Here is a 12,794-nt window from a genome sequence, read left to right as displayed (position 1 = left end):
TACATAGTACTATTTACGCTATAAGAAAAATAGGGTGGTATCAGAGAGCTTGTGTCCCCAAGAGCTTGTTTGAGGCTCTTCAATACAAGATCAGGATGTTAACCTTCATTTCCTTAACGCTCTTTCAGTTGTGTCATTCGTGGTGCCTAAGACTGCAGAAGGCAAGAACTGTATAGATAATGGTCCCTAACTCCAGTACCATACAGGCTAGCATTTATAGAAATAATTAAAGAGACACATGATTCTGTGTGTTTTGTGGGAATGCAGTGCTACCTACATTGAGAGAAAATAATGAGCAGTAGGACTAAGGATGGTTAGGTAAGCTTTATAGAGGGATTTAAGCTGAGCCTTGATTAACAGGTAGGTTTGAAGAAGAGGAGAACAATGAAAGAGGCAAATCAAGCAAGAAACAGTAACAGCACAGACAGAATTATTATAGCTTCTGAAGAGGATAGTGACCAGCTTGAGTTGTACTGTTTATCCATGCTGCAAAGTACTGAAAAATAAAATAAGGTATGCTTGCAAAGATGCTTAAAAAGATTTTAGAGTAAGAGTTGAGAACATATGAACAAAACTTAGCAAGATGTATTTATATAAACAACATGATTCAGAGAGATATATTAAAAAACAATGAGCAAATCTTAAATTTATGGGGGAAGGAATGAAATAATTGTTACAGGTAAGAGAAGATCAATTGACCAAAAAGCCAGAGACTCCTAGGATGGCCAAAGTGCCAGCAAGTGTGAATGAACTGTTACTAAGAGAAGAACTGATCAGGATAGTGACCATGTACATTAACAAGTTTGGTTAAGCGGAAATGGATGGGAAAAGCAGTAGGAAATAGTAATTAGATGTATGGACTTGGGAATTACAGACTGGGGGTTCCAAGCCCAGCGCTGCCATTTATCAGTTGTGAGACTTCAGGCAGATTACCTAATCTTCGTGGCTGACTTCCTTCATTTGTAAAATGGGAATAATAATAGTACCTGTCTCTGGATTGTTGTGAGAATTGAACATTATCTAAAGCACTGAGCACCGTCAGGCACACAGTAAATCCTCATCAAAGGGTAGTTATTATGACTAGGGTAGTTACTATATCCATTGCTTCTGGAGGTGAGAGAAAAGTAAATGAAATAACAGTAGAACCGCTGGCACGTTATTAAATGAATTTTCAATGTTAGCTACAATTTCATTATTACTGTAGCAGGGAAGGTTGGGCAAGATAGCTGGGGAGCAAAGGAGGAAAACCCAGAAGTGGCACCAGAGCCAGCACCCCTACCCCCAAGAAGGGTGGGGAGAAACCCCAGGTGTCCAGGTGGCAGATTGAAAGCCGCTGAAGAAGGGGGGCCACCTCTGAGGAGCCTGTGGGAGGCAACTCTAAACACAGCTGGAGGCTGGCATGTGGCTAAAGACTGCCCCCTTCCAGAGCACGGTGGCCGGAAAAGGGTCGAAGACACTGTGACAAACGTGGTACACGTTAGCACACATTGGTTGAAAAGCCAGACGGTCCACTGCGCGTGGGTTTCTGGGCTGAGGCTTTAAAACAAAACACAAGCAGAAACGATCTCTCTAGTCCTTGCCTCGCGCCCCCTCCCCGCGTTGGGGTGGGCACAGGAGGTCTCTCAGGACTGGCAGATGCCAGGCCCTTGAGGGTTTTCCCGCCTCGCACGGTTGGGAGCCAGCTTGCAGATGCGGAGTTCCATGCTGGGACACGTCTCGCGGGGCACAGGCCCTCAAGAAGGCAGCAACCCTGCACCATACAGCAAGGGGCTGAGACTGCACCCCCATTCTTGTGCTCAGGGCAGCACAGTGAAGCGTGGGCTTGGAACACTCACCAGCCATGGGGATGAGAATAACCGTGGGGCGCCAGGCCCCACGGGTGGAGCTTCCCCTGCACAACCGACTGAAGTGATCTTGCAGCGGCCTGATGGGGAACTTTTGGACATGGGTTTAGATTTCCACCTTCCTGGGAACAGGGGAACTTCTGTGTTTTGTGGAAGAGGTTGGATTGGATCAGGGATGCTCCCAGCCTACCATCCCTCCCCAATGTGGGTACCCAGTAGATAAAAACCTTTTTCCTTCTGCACCAATCCTCATGTTATGTATGCACATGGCAGCAGGCAACAAGACCCCAGGCTGCTTGGTTACGTTATCTGTAAAAGTGTACTGGAAATAGATTTTGAAGGTAAGGGCAATAAGGCTACTTTGGACCTATCAACACATTAATGCTCGCACAAAGCAAGTCTGGTGTTTAACCAGGACTTTGACTTCTGTATACTGGAGTCTATTGAAGTGATCTGCTCTCAAACTGGGTCAGCAGGCTTAACTCCAGCCTCACAACGTCCCAGCTTCCTCCTTTCCCTCCCAGCTCTTGAAACTGAGTCCCAACATATCCTCACCACAGCCAAACCTTATCAAGTATGGCAGCCAGTTTTCCAAGTATCAAAAACTGAACTGGACAAGAGATATTTTTAGGGAATGAGAAGGAAGACTGCAAGGATTGAACGTTGCTGACTGAAGGCATTTCTCCATTCTTATCCTTTGAAGCCTGGCAGTATACACACCCATTCGGATAGGAATCCTTTTTAAACATTTTTTTCATTTATTGGTTCCAGAGAGAGGGGAAGGGAGGGAGAAAGAGAGGGAGAGAAACATCGGTTGGTGGCCTCCTGCACGTGCCCCGACAGTGGACGGACGCCACAGCTCAGGCATGTGCCTTCATTGGGAATTGAACCTGTGACCTTTCAGTCTGCAGGATGACACCTAACCAACTAAGCCACACCAGCCAGGGCAGTAGTCCTTTGATCTAGAGGCCTTTCGGCCTTCCTTCTCATCTGAGAAGAACAGTTTGCTGTGGGTATCCTTCAAACTAGATAGGCCTGTTCTTCCCTATCCCTTCCACTAAGAGATAATTGCCTATTTTTTTATCCCTATACTTCTGTTCAGCTCTCTCCTAAAAAAATGTTTAGGATATTAAACTGCTCTATAGTTATGCCATGTTTGTAAGCAAGCAATCTGTGATACTATTTTCTAGATTAGATTTTAGAAAGCTTTCGTACAAGGGCTCACTGACCCTAACCCCAGCTACCACTCCATGCCAGTTACAAGGGGGTTTCAGTCTTTCTTGGGATACTTGGTGTGTAAATAGGCCCTGTTACTGTTTAAATGTCTCTCACTATCAGAAATACATTTTACATCATAACAGCCTTTCAATAATGTTCATTTCCTTTATTCCAAGTACTTAAACACAAACTCACACACATACACATGTAACTGTTGTGAAACTATGTTTACCTTTACCAAATACATTGCTGTCTGCTATTTCTATTGTATTCTGTCCCTTTTTTTAAAGTGCTGGTTATGACTCAGTAAAATGTCAAAGTATACCAAAGTATACTATGGCTTGAAATTTAAGTTTGAAAACCACCACTTTATATCTCTCATGGTGTTTCCAAGAGCTTATGCTATTCTAGAAATGTCTGCAAGGAAGGATAAATCTTAGCATCAGGGGGACTAAATCCCTGTGTGGCTCTGCAATGGGGTGACGAGGAGGAAGGCAGATGGATATCCAGGACCAAAGAATGCCAGGGAACTCAAGAACAAGGCTACTTGGAGTTTCTTTCCTACAATCTATAATGGCTACCTCCTGAGAACTGGGTCTCCAAATGAACAAAAACAATTTCTTGACAGTAGACTTAATACCTACCAGTCCCTTAGCTGAGGAAAATCCTAGGCATGAATTTGTGATTCTTACTCACATTTTAAACCTACCTCTCTATCAAGACACTTGCTCATATGCCACTTTCTCCATTAAGCCTTCTCTGACTCATTCTTACATCAGGTAATATATGTAGCAGAGAAAGTGCATGAGCTTTGGAATCAGGCAGACTGGGTTCAAATGTCAACTCTTTGTGTGTAATAATTTGTCAATTACTTACGCTTAATTTCTGTATCAGTAAAATGGAGATAATGATACCTTTCCTTCCAGAGTTGTCCTGATGATAAAAGGCCATAATGTCTGTGGAGGCTCTTTGTTGCTTGCCAAGCAACAGGCTTTCAATAAATGTTCATTTCCTTCATTCCTTTTGGTAATTACAGCTCCTTCCCAACATCCAGGCACTGTGCTTTCTTTAAGACATCACACTCTACTTCATATTGTAGCAACACGCTTATTTTATCCACCCTTGAGGAGAGGGTTCATTGGCCGTCCATATTTGTATAATACACAGAATTTAGCAGAAGGTGATCATAAAATACTTGTTGGCTTACTGAAAATTTTCTACAGAGATAATATGGCCCTGTCAGAAATTTAAAAAAAGAAGTTTGCACTGGCCAAGTGGCTCAGTTAATTGGAGTATGGCCCCATACACCAAAAATGTGGGTCTGATCCCCAGTTCAGACACATAACTAGGTTGTGGGTTCCACCCATGGTCAGGGCGGATAAAGGAGGCAACTGATGAATATTTCTGTCCCTCTCCCTCTCTCTCTGCCACCCTCCCTCCCACCCCCTTCCCCTTCCTCTCTCTCTCAAATCAAACATATAGAAAATGTGCCCTTGCTGGTGTGGATCAGTGGATTGAGCGCTGGCCTACAAATCCAAAGGTCACTGGTTCAATTCCCAGTCAGGGCACATGCCTGGGTTGAGGGCCAGGTCCCCAGTTGCAGGCATGGGAGAGGCAACCAATCAAGGTTTCTCCCCCTCTTTCTCCCTCCCTTCTTTCTCTATAAATAAATGAAATTTTTAAAAAAATATTGAAAATATACCCTCAGGTGAGGATTTTTAATATATAAGACTTTTGCATACAAATGAATGTGGCAAACAACTGGATTAAAAATCACAATAAAAAATAAGTAATTATAAAAACTTCCAGCTGAGATGGAGGCATAGGTAGATACACTGTACCTCCTCACATAACCAAAAGAAGGACAACAAATTTAAAAACAAAAAACAAAACTGGCAGAAAATCAAACTGTATGTAAGTCCCACAATCAAGAAGTTAAAAAAGAAGCATCCATCCAGACTGGTAGGAGGGGCAGAGATGGGCAGCTGGGGTGGAGAGGATTTATGGCAAGGCAGTGGCTGGAGCACCTGGTTGGGCAAGGTGGTGGCTGGCAGACCCAGTGCTCCCACATTTGCATGCAGATAAGCCAGGAGAAACTGGGAGAATGAGACAGACTGTGCAACCCAGGATTCCAGTGTGGGGAAATAAAGCCTCAAAACCTCTGACTGCAAAAATCTGTGGGGGTTGTGGCAGTGGGAGAAACTCCAGCCTCACAGGAGAGTTAGTAGGAGAGACTCACAGGGTCCTAGAACATACACAAACCCACCCACCCAGGAATCAGCACCAGAAGGGTCCAATTTGCTTGTGGGTAGTGCAGGAAGTGACTGAAAGCCAGCTGAGCGCCAAGCAAGTGGCATTGTTTCCTCTCTGACTCCCCCACATACATCACCATAATGCAGTCACATGGGTTGACCCACCCTGGTGATTACCTAAGGCTGTGCCCCTCACTACATAACAGGTGCTGAGACCAAAAAAAAAAAAAAAAGCCCAAATGAAAGAACAGATCAAAGCTGCAGAAAAAATACAACTAAGCAATGAAGAGATAGCCAACCTATCAGATGCACAGTTCAAAACACTGGTAATCAGGATGTTCACAGAAATGATTGAGTATGGTTGCAAAATGGAGGAAGAAGTGAAGGCTATAAAAGTGAAATAGGGGAAAATGTACAGGGACCCAACAATGAAAGGAAGGAAACTGGGACGCAAATCAATGATTTGGACCAGAAGGAAGAAATAAACATTCAACCAGAACAGAATGAAGACACAAGAATTCAAAAAAAAAAAAAAAAAAATGAGGAGAGGCTTCAGAACATCCGGGACAACTAAACGTTCCAAAATCCGAATCATAACGGTGCCAGAAGGAGAAGAGAAAGAACAAGAAATTGGAAACTTATTTGAACAAATGAAGAAAAACTTCCCTAATATGGGGGAGGAAATGGACTTCCAGGAAGTTCAGAAAGCTCAGAGAATCCCAAAGAAGTTGGACCCAAGGAAGCACACACCAAGGCACATCATCATTACATTAGCCAAGACTAAAAATAAGGAGAGAATCTTAAAAGCTACAAGAGAAAAAGAGACAGTTACATATAAAAGAGTTCCCAGAAGACTGTCACCTGATTTCTGAAAGGAAACCTTGCAGGCTTCTAGAAGGGGCTGGACAGAAGTATTCAAACTCATGAACGGCAAGGACCTAAACCAAGATTACTCTATCCAGCAAAGCTATTAATTCGAATGGGAGGGCAGATAAAGTGCTTCCCAGATAAGGTCAAGTGAAAGGACTTCATCATCACTAAGACCTTATTATATGAAATGTTCAAGGGACTTACCTAAGAAAAAGAAGATGGTCAAAAACTATGAACAGTAAAATGACAACAAACTCAACAACTATCAACAACCAAACCTAAAAAAAACAAAAACAAACTAAGCAAACAACAAGAATAAGAACAGAATCACAGAAATGGAGATCACATGGAGAGTTATCAGTGGGGAGGTGCAGGGGGGAGAATGGGGGAAAGGTACATGGAATAAGAATAAATGGTAGGTACAAAATAAACAGGGGGAGGTTAAGAATAGTATAGGAAATGGAGAAGCCAAAGAACTTACATGTATGACCCATGGACATGGACTAAAGGGAGTTTGGGGTGGAATGTGGGTGGAAGGGGGAATGCAGGGTAGAGGGAAATAAAGCTGGGGGGAAATGGGACAACTGTAATAGCATAAGCAATAAAATATATTTAAAACAAAACAAAAAATAAAAATAATATAGTACTCTTTATTCAATGCAAGGCTTACGTGCCCATTTCTTGCCCTGTCTCTGCTCTGTCAGATCCCTGTAGGCTGCATTGCCCTGGCTCCTGTTTTAGCTAACATCTGGCTGGGATCAACTGATGAGAGCCTGTTGTACATGAGAGAATCCGGGGGTATGTTCTTCACAGCAGTTGTGTTCTTTTTGGTCCTGTTTTCAGGTAACACTGCTTTCTCCCTTTTTCCCTTCAGCCTAAGGGTTCAGTGGCTTCCAGCTCTAACACTAATCTCTGGGTTACCTCATTGTCACATTTGGCTTCTTAGCTCTTCCATTATCTACATAACCAATTCCCTGGATTAAGTTGCCTCACTGAAAACATTCAAAGTAGTTTCCAGTTAGACCCTGACTGCTCTACGATAGGTGCTATTTTAATTGAAATACTCTAATTTTAATTAATTTTACTTGAATTTGATACAACAAAAGCACATGAGGTAGAACTTTTTTTCTTTAACATGAGGGATATTACTTTTTTTAAGAGTTCTTTCTAGGTTAAGAAAAGAAATTATGAAAACCTCCCAGAGGTTAGAGGTGTTATTAATATTTTAAACTACTTTTCAGACAGTAAACAATTCATGAAAAATTAATACTCACATGCTTTCTGTCACCACTCCATAATTTTTCATTACATATTTATTTTGTTCAGGTTTATAACATTCACATTCTATTCTGTAACCATAATTCCAATAATTGTTTAGAATTAGTAAAGTTATGTATTTAAACCAGTTATATTTCAGTAGAATATAAATTTCACACAGGCAAGGTGGGTTATTTGCTTTGTTCACTGGTATGTTAAAATGACTAGAAGAGTGTCCAGCACTAATAAATACTTGTTGAAAAGTAATTTACAGTTATTACTCTTAGTTTAAATTTTTAATTTCTCCCCTAATTGGCTGGATTTCATTGTTCTATATGTGCATATGTATAAACACACACACACACAGAGTTTTTTTCTCACTCAAAAAAAGCTCATGCTCTGGCTGGTGTGGCTCAGTGGACTGAGTGCCAGCCTGCAAACCAGAGGGTCGCCAGTTTGAATCCCAGTCAGGGCACGTGCCTGGGTTGTGGGTCAGGTCCCCAGTAGCAGGCACGTGAGAGGCAACCACACATTGATGTTTCTCTTCCTCTCTTTCTCCTTCCCTTCCCCTCTCTAAAAATAAATAAATAATATCTTTAAAAAAAAGAAAAGCTCAGACATGCTATGTTGCTTGAGTTCCTTCATGTTTGAAGACATGTTATCTTCTGGCATTAGATGTTCTTTGTTCATTTTATTCAGTAAACTCTAAATATTGGTGTGATAAATTGCCTAATTCTTTACAATCCTAATGGTCAGTGCCCTCCCATCATAATTACATTTTTGTAATTTTTTTAATTAAAAAAATATTTTTTATTGATTATGCTATTACAGTTGTCCCATTCCCCACCCCCGCCCCCGTATTCTCCTCCACCCTGCACTCCCCCTCCCACCCACATTCCCCCCTCTACTCCCTTTAGTCCATGCCCATGGGTTGTACATATAAGTTCTTTGACTTCTCTGTTTCCGATACTATTCTTAACCTCTCCCTGTTTATTTTGTACCTACCATGTATTCTTATTTCCTGTACCTTTTCCCCCTTTCTGCCTCCTCCCACTCCCCACCTGCTCTGCCAGCCACCATCTTGCCAGCCCTGGTCTTCCAACCACTGCCTTGCTGTGAGTCCTCTCCACCCTGGCTGCCCATCTCCCCCCCTCCTACTGGTCTGGATGAATGTCTCTTCAACTCCTTGGTTGTCGAATCCATACAGTTCAATATTCTGGCAGTTCTGGTTGTTTTTTGTTTTTAAATTTGTTGTCCTTCTTTTGGTTGTGTGAGAAGACACAGTGTATCTACCTATGCTTCCATCTTGCCCAGAAGTCTGAAACTACTACATTATTTTTCACTTTTAACATTTTATTGATTATTGAAACTACTATATTATTTTCATAAAAAGTATTGTCCCTGGCTTGTGTGGCTCAGTAGATTGAACACCAGCCTGCAAACCACAGTGTTGCTGGTTCTAATCCCAGTCAGGGCACATGCCTGAGTTCCGGGCCAGGTCCCTGGTTGGGGGCGTGTGAGAGGCAACCAGTTGATGTATCTCTCACACATCAATGTTTCTCTCTCTCTCTTTCTCCCTCCCTTCCCATCTCTCTAAAAATAAATAAATAAAAGCTTTAAAAAAGTATTGCTACCTATCTACCCATGGAGATGTATAGAGAGCTAGTTGGACCTGCTGTTTTGGGAGGAAAAGTAATTTTCCTCCTACAGTTCTAAGCTGTGGCATGACTGATAATCAAATTAACAGGAGACAGATCAACAGGAGATAAATGGCCAAATTTATCATGGATATACATACGGGGGTTTCATAAGAATATGAGACCTGAGGACAGATGGGGTAGGTAAGGCTTGCATGCCATCTGCGGCTAAGGAGAGTGGGGAGCGGTTTGTACTTTAGAACTTCAACAAGGAAGAAGGCGACTCACACAGCTGGCCATCTTTAACACTGGGACCCAGAGAGGACTTGAATCAAACGAACTTGATGGGTTTCTCACTGTCTATCACACACGCATTCGTATTAAACTACAGCTCCATATGATGATATCTCCCCTCCCGGAGCAGGCCCTCTAAGTTCTTTTAAGCAGTTAGGGGGAAAGGTCTGTGGTTTTTCCTGAGTCTTTCATTTCTTAAAAATTACCAGCTTAAAATAATATCCCAAAAGGCATATTTTTAGGTGGCAAACTCTGCTTCACCTCACTGTTCACCAGGTGTTAGTAATAGTTATTTCTGGCTAGACTTATTTTGAGTGAGTCTTGCGATTTTATCCTTGTATTTTTCTGCATTATTTCAGATTTTTTTAGTTAGAGTTTTAAAATGTTTCATCCACATATTTTGATGAGCTGAACCATTAATGAACAGAAGTTTAAAACTAAGGTAAACTGCCCTGGCTGAGTTGGCTCAGTGAATTGAGTGCTGGCCTGCAATCAAAGGGTCACCAGTTCAATTCCCAATCAGGGCACACGCCTGGGTTGTGGGCCAGGACCCCAGTACGGGATCATGCTAGATGCAACCACACATGGATGTTTCTCTCCCTCTCCTTCTCCCCCACTCCCCCTCTCTCTAAAAATAAATAAATCTTTTAAAAAAAAACTATGGTAAATTTAGGCAGAATTCTAGAATTATGAACATGCAGTGTTTTTTCTGTGTTATTACCATATAACAATATGTTAACCTCTGCAATTGACAAGCTTTCTGATTCCACTTAGGTAGAAGTTTAAATTAAACCTGAGGACAGTTATACATTGTGTTTTTGTAACAGCATTTCCCCCATTTCCTTAGTAAATACTTCTGTATAAATCTCTATGAGATAATAAAGTCACTGTGCTATTATCACACCTTAGTCTCTTAAAAAAATCAATGTTATTGGTAGGGGGTGTGGATAGAAGGACTTTTATAGATTAATGAGACTAAAAAGCTATAATAACTAAGTGCAGTACTTGAAACTTCATTGGATCCAAATTCAGGAGAAAACAGCTCTTGAAGATACTGGGGAAATTTTAATATGGATTGGCTAGAAGATGATATAATTGAATTGTTACCTTAAGCTTTATGATGGTTTTTTGATTAGGAGATGCATGCTAGCATAGTTAGTGGAAGAATATCTTGATTTCAGTAATATACTTTAAACAAAAATATATAGCTAAATAGGCCTATGGATAAGGCAAATATGGCAATTAATGAATCCAGGTGGTGTTGTACTATTGTTCCCTTCTTTCAACTTTCCTGGTGTTTAAAATTACTGTGTAATAAAAAGTTGGAAAAATTCTAGACAGACTCATTTTCAAAAAAATAAATAAATATAAACAAAAGAAATTAAACAATAGCTGGTGTTATGGACTGAATGTCTTTCCACAAACTTGCTGTGTTGAAGCCCTAATCCCCAATGTGATGGTATTTGGAGATGGAGCCTTTGGAAGGTACTAAGGGTTAGATGAGGTCGTGAAGCTGGGGTCCTCACGACAGGTTCAGTACCCTTACAAGAAGAGACACCAGAGAACTTGCCTGCTCTACCTTCCCAAACACGCACGCAGCTCAGTTCTGGTGAGTGGTCTCTTCCTGGCTGCCTTCTTGTATAGAGCTCTCATGAGAATTTGACCCCCAAATCTCGGACCTCTAGCTTCCAGAAGGGTGAGGAAGTAAAATTCTGCTGTTTAAACCACCCAGTTCATGGTATTATGGCGGCCTGGAATGACTTAATTTTCCTTAGTTACACAGAAAATCCTTGACCTTACCATTAAGATAGTTATAAGGTTTACTCAACAGAGAAAAATGGGCACTCGAGTGCATTGAGCTTCTCACTGAGAGACTAGAAAATGATACACACTGCTTTTATCAGGAATAAATACTTCAGATTGTCCGCAGAGTCTCAGCTTTCTAATTCCATTTGGGGGGAAGGAGAGTGTCAGTCTTAACCCTACGTTAGTCATCCCATTTATTGCAAACATTTGCTTATATCTTGCAACTAAAAGCAGTAAGAACAATGGCCTAGTCCACCTGCATCCTTGCCTTGGGCATCAGAGGACTTGAGAATGAATCGTGTCTGCCCAGTCTCCAGTGCAGGACGTTTCTGCTTCGTGGGAACCTGTCAGAACCATCTCCCAGGTGCTAAACGACATCATCGACTTCCACTCACCTCCCAATATATAAACACATTGTACTGAACCATCAATAGAATTGACTCAGTGTTTTGGCGTATTGAGTACGGGCATGGCCTTTGGCATTTTAGCTCTGCCTGTTACTTCCTGAGGGGCCTTAGGTAACTCAAACTTTCCTTCTCTCAGTTTCCATATTCTGCAAAATAAGGATAGTTGTTCCCACCTTCTAGTGTTGTTTTGGAGGCTAAACCAGCTAATGAATGTAAATAGATTAGCATGATATCCAACACAATGCCTAATAAATAATAAGCACCTAATGAAGTTAGTCATCTTATAATCACTTTTGCCATGTAGGTAAAAAGTCCTGAACTCAAAGCTGTTTAGGAGATGATTGTCCACTAGGTGGCACCAGCTACAGGTAAATAAAATCTTCCACCTAATTCGTAGCGTGTACTGTATTTCACCAAAAGTTTGGAAGTCATATGAAGAGGCAGAAATAAAACTGCCATGGTAACAAGGAAATGTACATATGTAGATGTAAATATATGTTGGCCCACGAACTAAGCATTTGACCCATAATAATTACTGAAAGCATATCTAAAACAATTCCAAGTCAAACGTGTTCTGGTTTGATTCCCAGACCCCAGGAGATTTCTCTGCAGGGATCGGCAGAGACTTTGCGAAACCCTTCTGTTTTGTACTGTGGTGTGGCGATGTGATGCTTGGTCAGGTTTGGCTAACGACCGGGGATTTATTTTTTCCAGAAATTTGTTCCTCCAGCTTTTGTTTTGCTGAGCAGGGTGTGATTTGGGAAGGACCCAGCAGAAGGCTAGAGATGTGTGTGTGTGTTGTGGGAGGAAGCTCTCGGAGGGATGGGCAAGGCAACAGACAGCTGACATAGGGACAGAAAATTGGTTAGAAGTGCAGGAGAGTTCAGGTAGGGTTTTTAGCAAGTTGTTCTATGCGGTGATGAAAATCAATGGTGCTTTTGCTGTTAGATATGCTTTTCTGACACCTGAGAAAACGATCTCAAGGGAAAACAGGAATAAAATGGGCTGGACATTTGAGTTACAACACATTTTTACTATTCTTTCTTGACATTCCTTTCTAGTATTCCTAAACCTTCAAATAAAATCTTGTTAAAATTATCTTGGTTATATATTAGGGAGTTAAGGGAGAGGTTTATGTCCATCCTTGGGCTGGATTATTATACCAATTGGAACAAATTACAGAAGTAAGGTGATAAAATGTGTGAAATG

Source organism: Desmodus rotundus, chromosome 6, assembly GCF_022682495.2.
Source record: "Desmodus rotundus isolate HL8 chromosome 6, HLdesRot8A.1, whole genome shotgun sequence".
NCBI classification, from domain to species: domain Eukaryota; kingdom Metazoa; phylum Chordata; class Mammalia; order Chiroptera; family Phyllostomidae; genus Desmodus; species Desmodus rotundus.
The sequence above is the reverse complement of the archived record's forward strand: the minus strand, read 5'-3'. Positions refer to the sequence as shown.